This window comes from Meriones unguiculatus (genome assembly GCF_030254825.1).
Source record: "Meriones unguiculatus strain TT.TT164.6M chromosome 13 unlocalized genomic scaffold, Bangor_MerUng_6.1 Chr13_unordered_Scaffold_28, whole genome shotgun sequence".
Classification (NCBI taxonomy): domain Eukaryota; kingdom Metazoa; phylum Chordata; class Mammalia; order Rodentia; family Muridae; genus Meriones; species Meriones unguiculatus.
Window position 1 is genome coordinate 5378979 of NW_026843644.1, and position 13581 is coordinate 5392559.

The window sequence follows — 13581 nt, forward strand, 5'->3', positions numbered from 1 at the left end:
ATCATTAACACCCAAGACAGCAAATCACCACAACCCTACTAGAGGAGACCCTGAAAAATTCAATATAGCCACAGAACAAGACAATGATTTCAAAACATAAATAAATTAAGGATATAACAGAGGATGTGGATAAAACCTAAATGATGTCTGTGAAAACAAAAAAGTGAAATAAAATACTGAATATAGTTGAAGACATTTTATTACAAAAGGAATCGATAAAATTAAAAACTAAGTTGTATCTAGAAATAAAAAACTGAAGAAGTCGAACAAAACTCAAGTGATAAGCCTCTCCAACACTGTCCAAAACATGAAAAAGACATTCTTATGACTAGATAAAATGCTATTCCTTAATTTCTCATCCATAAGATTCTCTGTTTCTTGACTTTTACTGAGCTCTTTAATCTATTTTGGTGAGTTTTGTGCAGAGTGATACATAGGGATCTTTTGAATTATTTTATGTGCATACTTCTAGTTTGACCACAATAATGTGTTGAAGATGCTGTCTTTTTCCAGTATTTATTTCAAGATTTCTTATTTTAAAAATATCAATTGTCCATAGGTATTTGGATTTCTGCCTGGGTCTTCGATCTCATCATCGACCAAAGTGTTGTAACTCTGCCAATACCATCCTGTTACTTACTACTATATATTTTTTAGTTCAATTTAATCTTTGGATGGGGGATCCCTCTCACAGTCCTTATTTAGGATTGTTTTAGGTTTCATGGTTTGTTTGTGCTTCTATTTGAAGCTGAAAATTGTCCTTTCAACATCTAGAAAGAATTGTCTGGAATTTTGATGAGGATTGCACTGAATGTTAATGTTGATTGTTTGTTTTTTTTTTAGGATGGAGAGTTTTACTCTATTAATCTTACTTATCAATGAGCAGGGGAGAGCTTCCTAGACCTTGCCCAGGCATAAAGATAAACCATCTTCAAAAAATACAGCAGATAACTGCAAATCTTCTCCATAACAAAGAACTACCATCATTCTGAAAATGTATAAGTGTACAGAAAGCTAAAATATTTTCATCAATTGCACACCCAAATAAAGGGTAATATTCAAATGCATAAATAAGTCAAAAGAAAAATTAGATATAAAGAATATATAAAATACAAATAAAACACACATGTAATTCTAAATAAAGGATTCTTTATTACTATTATTAATTACAGTTTATTCACTTTGTATTCCAGATGTAGCATCCTCCCTTATCCCCTCCCAATCCCACCTTCCCTTTTATTTTCCTATGCCTTTCCCCCAATCAAATGATAGGGTAGGACCTCCTCCCCTTCCATCTGACACGAGTCTATCAGGTCTCATCAGGACTGACTTCGTTGTTTTCCTTTGTGGAGTGGTAAGGCTGCTATCCCCTCACATGGAGGTGATCAAAGAGCCAGCCCATGAGTTCATGTCATGTCACTATTTGCAGATGATATATGATAGTATACCTGAGTGATCCCAAAAATTCTACCTGTGAACGCTTACAGCTGATAAATCCATTCAGCCAAGTGGCTAGATACAAAATCAACTCAAAAAATTTAATAGCACTCCTATATGCAGAAGACAAAAGGGATGAGAAAGAATTTGGGAAAACAATACACTTCACAACAGCCTCAAAGGACATAAAGTACATTGGTGTAACTCTAACCAAGCAATTGAAAAAAAAAATCTTCAGTCTCTGAAGAAAGAAATAGAAGATATCAGAAGAAAATTCTTAAAGAAATAATTCAAATGGCTGAGAAACATTTAAAGATATGAGCAAGATCCATAGTCACTGGGGAAATGGAAATCAAAAGTAGTTTGAGGTATGGTCTAAAGAGAGTCACAATCACTAAGAATATTCAGACATTGCTAGTAGGAGTACAAACATGTTTAGTTAAGGACATACTTGTGGCTTTTCCGCAGCAAGGTCGGAATTCTTCTGCCTCAAGAACCAGCTATACTACTCTTGGGCATATATCCAAAGAATGTTTCATCCTTCCATGGAGACATTTATGCAAACATGTTTATGATTGCTCTAATCAACACTTCCAGAAATTGGGTATAACCCAGATGTCCATTAACAGAAGAATAGATAAAGAAAATGTGAACATTTACACAACAAAATATTACTCAGTCATTTTACAAAGTAAACCATGAAATTTGAAAGTAAATGCATATCTGTAGGCAAACTAGAAAAAAATCAGTCTGAGTATATAGTAACACAAGTTCAAAAATACAAATATGGCATGTATCTTCTTACATGTTAATATTATTTTAAAGTGAATGATAAGCAACCTACAGTACATAAAACCATGTAGGATACACACAGAATAAGGGATTAGTGTTCGAGAACAAGTAACTAGATCTCCCTAGGATAGGTCAGTAAAATAGTTATTTATAGATGGAGGATGGGCTCATAAAGAAGAATCGGTTGGAAGTGGGGAAGAAAGAGGACATTAAGGAAAGTAATATGAAGAGAGACAGAGAAGATGAAATGTCAATTGAATGTTACTGTAGTAACCTAATACAGCAGGAGCTTCCTAAAATATATACATATCTGAAGGTGATCCAAATGAAATAATACATGAGAATCCCAACAGGATGTCACTTGTCATCAAATGAAGAATGGGTTATATCTACTTGAGGTGGTGGTCAAAGGAGTCTTATTGGAATGCCCAAACAATGCACACTTTTATCAAGATTATATTTTGCTCTCCATAAATTCACTGCAAGTCTCTATTGCTGAATACAGCACTTACACAACTCGCTGAACATAGAGAAATTAAGCTGGTACCTACATAGAAATTTCACTGTGTAGGTATATTTATCTATATCTGGATTGAGATAGATAGATAGATGATAGATAGATAGATAGATAGATAGATAGATAGATAGATGATAGATAGATAGATAGATAGATAGATAGATAGATAGATAGATAGATAGATTCGTGTGTAATCACTATATATTTTTTAATTCCAGTTAACAAATTTTGCAAGATTATACATAGGAGGCATCAATTAATTATTTTGTTTGTTTATATAGAAGAATTAACAGTACATCATTTTTTTCACTTTCCTACCTTCAAAGCCTCTTGCAGTTTTAGCTCTTTTGAAATTTCATGGCTGCATTTTCATGAATGGATTTTACATAAGTTATATATCAAATTTTGATTTGCATTATATTGTATATATCTTATTATAAAAATATATGTAATAAAAATACCATGAAATTATATCAGTAGTAATTATGATAACCATAAAGTAGAAAAAGTATAGAGATGAAGTACTTTTCTTTTTGGTTGTTATTATGAGTTAGTTGACTGACTCCAGCCATCTCAAGACTTCTGCTGCCAGGTTTAAACCTGAGTTCATAATCTCAGGCTCCAAAACTTACTCCTATCCTGATTCTTAAGGTGGTTAATGTCTGTCTTTTAATCAGGAAAGAATGTAAAGAGGAAAGTGGCTGATAATATAAGCTAAGCACACAAGTTGTAAATGTGTTGTCTGTCATGACTTAAATTGCCTATGAGCATCTTGCCCCCTCTTTTGGTCCTGTATAATTCTTAATTTGGTGCCAGACGTCCAGGTCTGAATGCAAAAGCTGAGTTGAGAATCATGAACCCAGGTGTCCTGCATTAGGCTGAGTCACCAGTGTTTACTTTCTTGGTCAAAACCCCATGTCAAAGTATGACTGAAATCTCTCCCTCTGAAGCCCCTACCCTGATGTCCCTCCTCTAGTTCACTGATAAGGGATGTCCTCCTCCTCTACAATGTTACTGTAGCCTATCAGATCTCATCAAAACTGTCTGAAACTATTTTCCCTGTTACTTAGTTTAGCCACTTTGACTGGTGGAAGTGATCAAAGAGGTAGCAAAGTGATCAAAGAGTGACTGCCCCTGCTCCCCTTACTAGAGGAAATCAAATGTTTAAACTACCTTTCATAACAGCAATCCAAAACAAACAAGCGGTTTTTTTTTGATGACCTACAATTTTGTCTCAGACTCTGGTGCTCTCCAAAGTCACTGTGGACCATGATGAAATCATACAGGTTGTTGAAGAAAGAAAGAACCAAACATGTTTTTCACCCACATAGAGGAACCAGGTGCAAAGCCCCAGGGCTATGGGATTCCAAGGGTACATTGATGAGAGGCAAATAGAACAATAAGAAGACAGCAAATTCAGAGCAAGTGTGGCTACAGAGACAGAAATATCACAGTACTGTGATCCACAATGGCTGGGCTTTGCTGCAGTGTATGTGCTGGCCCATCATGAGAACCATTGGGTGTGCACAGACTGAGAGCCTGACGCAACAGGAGGAAGCAACTACAGCATTAAAAGTCTTCTCTGACATTGTTGAGGTCTCAGCCTGTTGCAGGACCTAAGCCAATAATCTCCTTGGATCCGCCTTGATGCAGGGTTCTGTCTCTGTGTAGTGAAGAACCTGACATGTCCCTTCCTTTGCTTTGCCTCAGCCTCCTCCTGCAACCTGTGCATGCATCGATGGAGATGTCTCTGTTCACTTGTGGTTATTACAGGGAGACCAACACCTACGTGGAGGCAGACTTTAACCTCGCTACATTTATCCCCATTTCCATCCCAATTGACCTATCCCATTACCGCCAGAACATTTTTGACAGAGAACCAAGTAAACTATGGAATGTCAGCCTGTGAGTACTCGCTTGAATGTACTATGCTTCTGGTTAAAAGATAGTATAAGACCTGCTAAACACATGTAATTCCAATGAGAATAATGAACTAGATAAAGAACAATGTAAAAAACAGTTTCACATTTTTTTATGCTTCATTGTGCCTCTGCAAACATTTCCACTTCTCTCTGTTATTTTTTCAGTCAGAAAGAAATCAGGGATAGAAAAAAAGAACAATTTTTTGTGTCTGCTCCATGGTGTGATTCCATGGTGAAACTTACAAATTTTTAACACACTGACTCTAATATGTCAAGATAAGTTTCCATTCTTCTCAGGTTTATTTGGCCATCTAAATGTTTTATGTTTGAGTATCTGTTTCCAGAGACTTGGAGAGTTTCTGTTAAAGTGAACTTGAATATCCTTATGTGCTCAGTACAAATCATAGAATCTCCGGTTTCACGTGTTCTGGCTTTAGTATCTTTAAAGTATCTCAGAGTTTAGATACTGTGGTCATACTTATAACTTATTTATTTATCACTGATATTGTAATGGAGTGTTCTGAAATTCATGTAATTGATGCCCATATTCTGTTCTCTGCTTAGTTAGCTCTGCTGGAATCCCAATGTTCTCTGATTTCATTAGAGGTTTTATGATTTTCATTTGCAACCTTTTTATCTGTCTTTCTCCTCCTTCACAATCTCAATTTTGTCTTATTGTTTGTCTTTTATGGTACTCAGTCCTCACTGTGTACAACTGTTTATTCTATCCCTTATCCAAGTTCTGGTGGAGACTGCTGATTCTTGCCTCAAAGCCCAGTTGAAGTCATTGCTTGGTTCTGTCTTCTTTTCTGTTGTTCATCTCTTTACTTTCTGAAGTATTCATCTGCCACTTTATCTCTCTGAGAAAGTCTGAGTTCGGTCGTTGGTTATTTGATACTGTGGAGGACTCATTAGGCTTTTTCAAATTCCTGTTTTTCAGGTGATGCTATAATTGGTACATGTGTTCATTTTAACATCAATTTTGGGATTAGGTGGTCTTTTGCAGAAAAGTACCTTTTTGAAACTTCAGTACATATTTCCTCTCTGAGCAGGAAATAAACATACAAGCCTCTGTTCCTGGTAGTTGTATAGTTATGGAGTATTTGTATAGGAAAAAAAAAACGTGCATGCACACACACTAGGATTCCTATTTTTTTGTGTGTGTGTGGAAGTAAAGAACACTTAGGAATGCTTTCACAAGATAGAGAAAGCATAGTTCAGTAGCTCACTTCAGCCAGAGAGAGAAGAAACCACAACATACAAGGAAGTAAAGAGCCTATCCTCAGAGATAGATAAAAGACAGAAAAGACTGAATTGTTAATTGACTGGTCTTAATCTAGATTCTGTTTGACCTGTGATAGGTGGATCAAGTCTCAACTCCTTGAAGTTTAAATCAGAGTTGTTTAAAGTTTACACAATGTTATACAAGTTCTGAATATATTAACATGACCACATTCTATAATCTACACTGAAATTTTCACTGTAAGAAAAGCAGGTAACAAGTGTCTATAAACAGTTGGAGTAGACTGATGCTTTACAGATAAGCTTGGACACCAAATAAAGGATGGTTCTGGGCTAAAAAAATGAACAGCCTTTCTTCTCTGTGAATATGTAATTACAGATAAGATTTCAGCACAATGAGAAGCATTGAAGTATATCTTCAGCAGGAATGAAAGGACATTAAAAACTTTGATCCTGTAACTATGAGAAAACTAGCCAGTGCTTTCACCTGGTGGTTTCCACAGTATATCAGAACTCCACTGATTAATATTTTAAAACTCTGAAATTTTAAACTCTTTAAGTCTCATTTTCACATACTTTAAACAACTTTTTCAGACATTTACAACTTGCCTTTATAAATCTTAAATCCCTTTTTTTAGACATTCAAAATTTCCATCAACTTTAAAGTGTTTGATTCCCCCATCCATGCATTTACCAGGAGACAGATTTGTTTGATATCTGGGAGAAATGATTGACAAGCAAGTTCTTTTAAGTGAAAGAACCATACAATGTAAACTGTTAAGTGTTAGTAGCTTCAGTTTGAACCTCATTTAAATCTAATTTTGTGAGATTAGATTTTTCATTGTGAATCCAGCAAGGTAATGTCTTCTTCAGCAGGGAATCTAGATATCTGTAGAAAAGAACAAGGTCTGCCTTTCATGCATGATATGGACTGAACATGCAGGTACAACCTTGTTCAGAGGAGCTGCCTAAAGGTTCATAACCTCTGATAAACATCTATAGTGACAACCTGCTGAAAATATGACAAGAGATCTGAGAGGGGTAAATTTGAGCATGAAGTAAAATCCAAATGGCCTCTATATCAGTCAAAATGACAGAGACTTACTGGATACCTGGGACCCCAGTCTGGGATCCTCCATGGTATTTTCAAAGACTTTGTAGGGAGCAGAGGTTGACAGTCCTTGGATGCTACACAAAACAACATTGTCTTCAGCTGCCACACAAGACATCATGACTCACCAAACATCAGAATTGTGAGGCCTGAGATATTTTTTTATGGAGAAGGAACTTGGAAAAGTACCCTACCTTTCCCAGGCACAGTAGAGCATTTAACTCAACAATGTCCAAATGCTGGGCAGGGATTTATTGTTGGGTGAAGCATGTGGCAATTCATGGTTCAGTTGTCATCATTATCACAGTTGAAATATGATCAAAGGAAAGGCCATTTTTTTGCCTGTCATAGCTACCAACTAAAGATGTCTGGCAGAGACATGGTTTTCATTACATTCCTTAAATCCATACTCAACAGAACTCTCTGAGAGCTTTGAGGGGGAGCATCTAACTTATTGCAATATTTTTCACTTGAATATTTTTTATTAATTCAATTTACATCTTGGTCATAGGTCCCACCCTCTTCTCCTCCCAATCCTACTCTCTCTCCCATATATATCCTCTTCCACTCTTCTGCCCCCTATCTACACACCCCAGCCCCTGTAGTGTTATGATGACTGAGTTTGTGTTACTCCCCTGTGGTCAGTTATGTCAGTTCCATCAGGGTAAAGTGACCAACAAACATAAAATATAGTCTATGTCCACTCCACTAACTAGCAGGCCAGCATGAAGCCTAATCAGCACATCAGCTACTTATAGGTATAGGAGCTAGGTTGAGACCATGCATTGTCCTTGGTGGGTGCAACAGACTCCTTAGGACCCTCTGGGCACTGGTTGATTGGCCCTGGTGATTTTCTTGTGGTGTCCCTGTCACACAAATATAAATGAATAAGTATACAGATATAACCAACTAAATTGATTCTTTAGTTTTTACTATTGCTTTTATGTGATTGGAAAAACATAAGCCCTCAGCTCAAATGGAAAAAAAGATGGAATTTCTTCTATAAATTTGAGAGTCTGTGAACACAATTTAGGTTATCCCAACTTCCATGATACAATGTGGAAGCAGCTTCATGAATTTTCATAGTAACAGAATAAATAAAGAAAACTATATATCCAATACAGCACTGGATTCCTCAGAGAGGACATTAGCAGCAAAATGGGGCAAGTTATCATAAAGGCCCAAGATGACTATGTGATGTCATTCTTGTCTTTTTGATTGGCAAAAGCTGTTAGTGTGCTGGGTTACTACATTCTAAAATGATTTTATTCATCCGCTATAGGAGATATATATAGATATAGATACAGATACAGATACAGATACAGATATAGATATAGATATAAATTTCATTTGCCTGCAAATTTCATGATCTAGAAAAGATCATTCTGAGTGAAATATCCCAGAAGGAGAAAGACAAACATGGGATATACTCACTTATATAGACCTATAAGATATGATAAACATAATGAAATCTATACACCTAAAAAGATAATCAAGAGAGTGGACATGGGGTAAGATGATCAATCCTCATTTAGAAAGACAATTGGGATGTGCATTGAACGTATGACAGGAGTCTATTGAGCGCATCTGAAAGACTCTAACTAGCAGTGTTTTCAAAGCAAAGACTTATGACCAAACCTTTGGCAGAGTACAGGGAATCATAAGAAAGAAGGGGAGTTAGTGTGATGGGGAAAGGATAGGAGCTCCACAAGGACCAAATATATCTGGGCACAGGGTCTTTTCTGAGACTGACATTCAACCAAGGACCATGTATGGATATAACCTAGAACCTCCACTCAGATGTAGCCTGTGGCAGATCAGTAACCAATTGGTTTCCCAAAGTGAGGAAACAAGGACTATTTCTAACAGGAACTCAATGACTGGCTCTTTGGCCTCCCCACCCCCAAAGGGAGGAGCAGACCTGTTAGGCCACAGAGGAGGGCTTTGCAGCCAGTCCTGAAGATACCTGATAAAACAGGATCAGATGCATGGGGAGGAGGTCCCCCCATCAGTGGACTTGGAAAGGGGCATGATGGAGATGAGGGAGGGAGGGAGGGACTGGGAGGGAATGAGGGATCGGGACACGGCTGGGATACAGAGTTAATAAAATGTAACTGATAAGAAAAAATTAAATTAAAAAAATATTTTCAACTAAAAATATATATATAGATATAATCTTAACCACAGAGGTGTCCAAGAATTGGCTACTCAGGGTGTTGCAGGTAGCCCACACTATAGTAATGAGCCTCTCAAACTACAACATTGCAATCTCTCAACATCAATGAGGTTTTAATAGCCAATCTTTGCAGACACAGCTCTTTCCAGGAGTTCTCATTGATACATGTATACATTCCTACAATTCAATATTTAGTATGGGATAATCCATAAGGAAGACAAATTCTCTTTCTCTCGGTTGTTGCTAATTGCCTGCTTTTACACAATAGATTCTCTCTTAACAGAGCATTCAGCCACAGAGCCCAGATTAATGTAGTACAACCAAATGGAATTTCTTCCTGGTGATGGCAAGTCAGAAGGCAGAATCCTTCCTTCAGTAGAACCCAGTGGACTTCAGGCTAATGATTTCTGTTAAGCTGCCTCTGTAAGAGTCACCCAGACTCTTATCTACCACAGGTTTTGAAACAAGTTTCTGAGGACCCATCCCCAAGCACTGAAGGCTATGTGTGACACAGTTTAACTCACCTACCTGCAACAAAGTTCCACTTTCTCCCATTGTGAGCACTTTTGTACTGTCTTAATGTACTTGGAGGTTTTCCTCTCTTTTATATGCTACTTTAACTTACTTTTTCCCCCTGCCTTACCCAGGAAACTCAACTCATTTATTTAATCTGCAAGCTTAGAGAAACACCTTTCCTTTACTACTTTTTTTTACTACTTTTTGAATTTTTGTAAAGATTTATTAATTTTTTACATTATGTTTATGAGTGTTTTGCCTACATGTTTGTGTGTGTCCCACTTGTGTGCATGGTCTCTTCAGAGGCCAGTGATCCCCTAGAAATGGGGTTATACACTATTGTATCCTAAAACTGGCTACTGTTTTCAGGGTCCTCCACAAGAGCAGCAACTAGTCATAACATATCATTTTTCAAACCCAAGAATCCTATATGCACATGCTTATTTATTCTTATTACATGTACTTGAGAACTCACCTTCTTATTTATGTGTGAATACCACAGGTGTGCCTGGTACCCAAAGATGCCAGAAGGGCTCTTATGAACTGCAGCTAAACATGTTCCCAAGGCCACCCTCTGGGTACTGAGAACTGATGCTAGCTTTTATTCAAAGTGGTCCATCTATATACCACAAAGAGACACTTTAACACTAAGAGCACATATAAACTTGTTAGAACTTTTGCAAGTGAGTATGAAATAGAATAATTACCATATACATGGACATGAAGCTCTTACTTATATCCGTAGTGAAAATGTTAGTGACCCTTCCATAATGCTGTGCTTGCATGAGCCGAAACACCATAAGCACCTATATATTCAGTACTCATAGGATACAAACAAGTGATATTTTATGCACACACTTTACACCAAAAAACATTAGAAACAGTTAAACTTCTGAGAGTTTAGGAGCTGTTCGATGATGTTCCTGGGTTGTCATGGGCTTATTCACACAAGATTTACATGTCACAAGAAAAGTCAAAGGCTAGGACCTCTAGGTTCCTGTATTTGATAAAAGACTTTTTGAGAAAAGTGTACTGATAATACCCATCATTCTGTTCCTCTGGTTTAGATACAATTGGAAAAACTATCAATATTTGCTGACCTTATACTTTGCCATTGAAGAGATTAATAAGGACTCAAACCTGCTTCCCAATATAACTTTGGGTCCCCACATCTACAATGCCTTTAATTCTAACAAAAAAACTTTGGAGGGCCCTCTGATGTGGCTGTCTGGAAGGAGTGATTATATTCCTAACTACAAGTGCAACACTCGACACAAAGCTCTAGGAATTCTTTCAGGAAACAAGCCGGAATTTTCTGCTGCAATTGCAACACTGTCAGAGCTCTACAATGTCCCACAAGTAAGTTAGAAACATACTTTTAAGCACAATCACATCTTAGACCTGACCAAAACAAAGAAACTAATGAAAAACAATAACAGAACAAACAAAAGAAAAAAGAGAAGTGGATTATGTTTAGTGTAGGCAGATTTCAAATAGCAGTGAATGAATTATTTTGATGTAGCAATACTTAACAGATGACAGAGTGTGGTGAAAAGCCTGGAAAGGAAATTCTGGGAATTTCTAAGTTCACTTAGTAGTATCCATGATTCTATCTCCAAACAATGGATTATTTACTGCAGATACTCAGTCTGTATTTGATCATAAGTCAAATTCTACAGCAAAGATACCTAACTACCCAATCTAGCATATAAACATCTCAAAATTCCTACAGTTGTCAATACCTCACATATGGAAAAAGAAAGTCCAGGACATGTAACTAAGTTTGGAACAATGTTTAATGCCATCACCGATGTAAAACTTTCAAGGAATTAATGATCTCATTCAGGAAAGTAGATCCCAGAATAGCACCTACAGAGACCAACCACTTAGCTTTATCATACAATTGACTCTTGTGAGGCTACAGTTAAGAAATGCATCTATCAGCAGTCATTAATACAAACAGAGAACATACTTGGTGAGCACAAGGGTCAGCAATAATCAAGATTAAAAAAACCCACATGGTAACTCTCATTGTTATCACTCAGTTAAACAATTCATAAATGTGTTTTAACCTAAAGTAATAAAAAATAAAAGACAATGATTTACATCTGTCTGAGTTTTGTCTCTATCAACTCTATCTAGAGGGATGATAGAGTAAACCCTGGCAATGAGGCCCCAGGTCATCACAACTTGAAACATTTTAACATAAGAAACTGAATCTCTAAAAACTGTGTTAGTCTCTTTCTGTGTTTGCTTTTCTAAAGATGAAGGTTCTTAGAAATATGGTGACTAGAAAGTACCTGTTAATGCTTTCTGCAGTTTTCTCTACATCAGATACTCTTTTGCATTGTTACTGCAACAAGAGAGAGCTATCTTGCCTTTCAAAGCCAGTGAACAACTTACTGGCTGCTTCAGACACCTTAATAACTTTGGAGCCTATGGTATTTGTAAAAGACTGTATTCCACCACATAATTTAGGGACAAGCTAATCTCACAGAAGACAATCTCCTTAACAATATTCAGTCCTTTAACCCTCATATTTGAATTATGAATTCACTTCCTCACTCAGGGTGATGATTCCACATGCCTGAAACTCAGAATCACTTTTTTCTTTGCTTCTTCAGGTCACATATGGACCATTTGATTCCGTGCTTAGTGACAAAGATACATCCCCATCCCTTTATCAGATGTCTACTAAAGACAGAGGTCTAGCCCAAGGGCTGATCTCTTTATTGCTTCGCTTTGGCTGGAAGTGGGTGGGGCTCATTGTGTCTGATGATCAGAGAGGAAAGGAGTTCCTCTCTGACCTGAAAGTAAATATGGTATCAGAAGATATCTGTGTGGCCTTTACAGAAAAACTCCTAGATAATTTTAATGAAAACGTAAAATATGGTTATGGTTTGCAGAACTTGAAACAACATACACGAGTAAATGTGAATTTATTCTATGGTGAAATAGATGACTTGCTGTTCTTCTGTGTAGACATTCATAATATCTTTGTAACCAGAAGGAAGGTGTGGATCTTTGCAAAGCCACACTCGACATACTTAGAGACTATAACAAGTGAAAAGCATGTTTTGATAAACCTATTCAGTGGAAGCTTCTCATTTTTAAAAAAGAGAACTATCCCTGGTTTCAAGCACTTTCTTGAGGCCCTTACACCCTCCCATTACCCAGGAGATGTTTACGTCTCTAAATTCTGGATTGATAATTTTAATTGTTCACCTCCTGCTTCCCGGTGTGGAAATCATAAACACTGTCCAGTGAATATTTCCCTAAAGACTAAGGATAAAATAAACGATATGATAACTATTTCTGAGCCCAGCTATTCCATATGGAATGCAGTGTATGCAGTGGCCTATGCTCTACATAAAATGCTATTGAGCAAAACTGAAATGGGATCTAAAGAAGACAGAAACACAGACTGGCTTCTACCATGGCAGGTAAGCCTCACTCATAAGCAGGGGAAGCTTAGAATCTTACGTTATTAGTAAGTAATTTACTGGGGTCAAGCCAATAGAACATTTTCATCTTATAATTAAAAGTATAAGTTAAAATGGAAAAGGGTTTAAGTTTTTCTCCATTTAGTTCCATGTTGGCTATAGGCTTGCTGTATATTGTCTTTACTATGTTTAGGGATATGACTTGTATCCCTGATGCCTCCAAGACTTAGTTAAACATGAATGGGTACTGGATTTTGTCAGATGCTTTTTTGGCATCTAAAGAGATGATCATGCGTTTTTTTTCTCCTTCAGTTTGTTTATATGATTGATTACAATGAGGGATTTCTGTATATTGAACCTGCATGCCTAGGATGAAGCCTACGTGGTCATGGTGGATGATATCTTTTATGTATTCTGGGTTTCAG

The 13581-nt window shown here is 36.9% G+C and overlaps 1 pseudogene; it reads left to right on the top strand.

The window, feature by feature from the left end:
* Positions 1–13581, top strand: part of LOC132650620 (zinc finger protein 160-like) — a 256814-nt pseudogene that overhangs the window by 168543 nt on the left and 74690 nt on the right.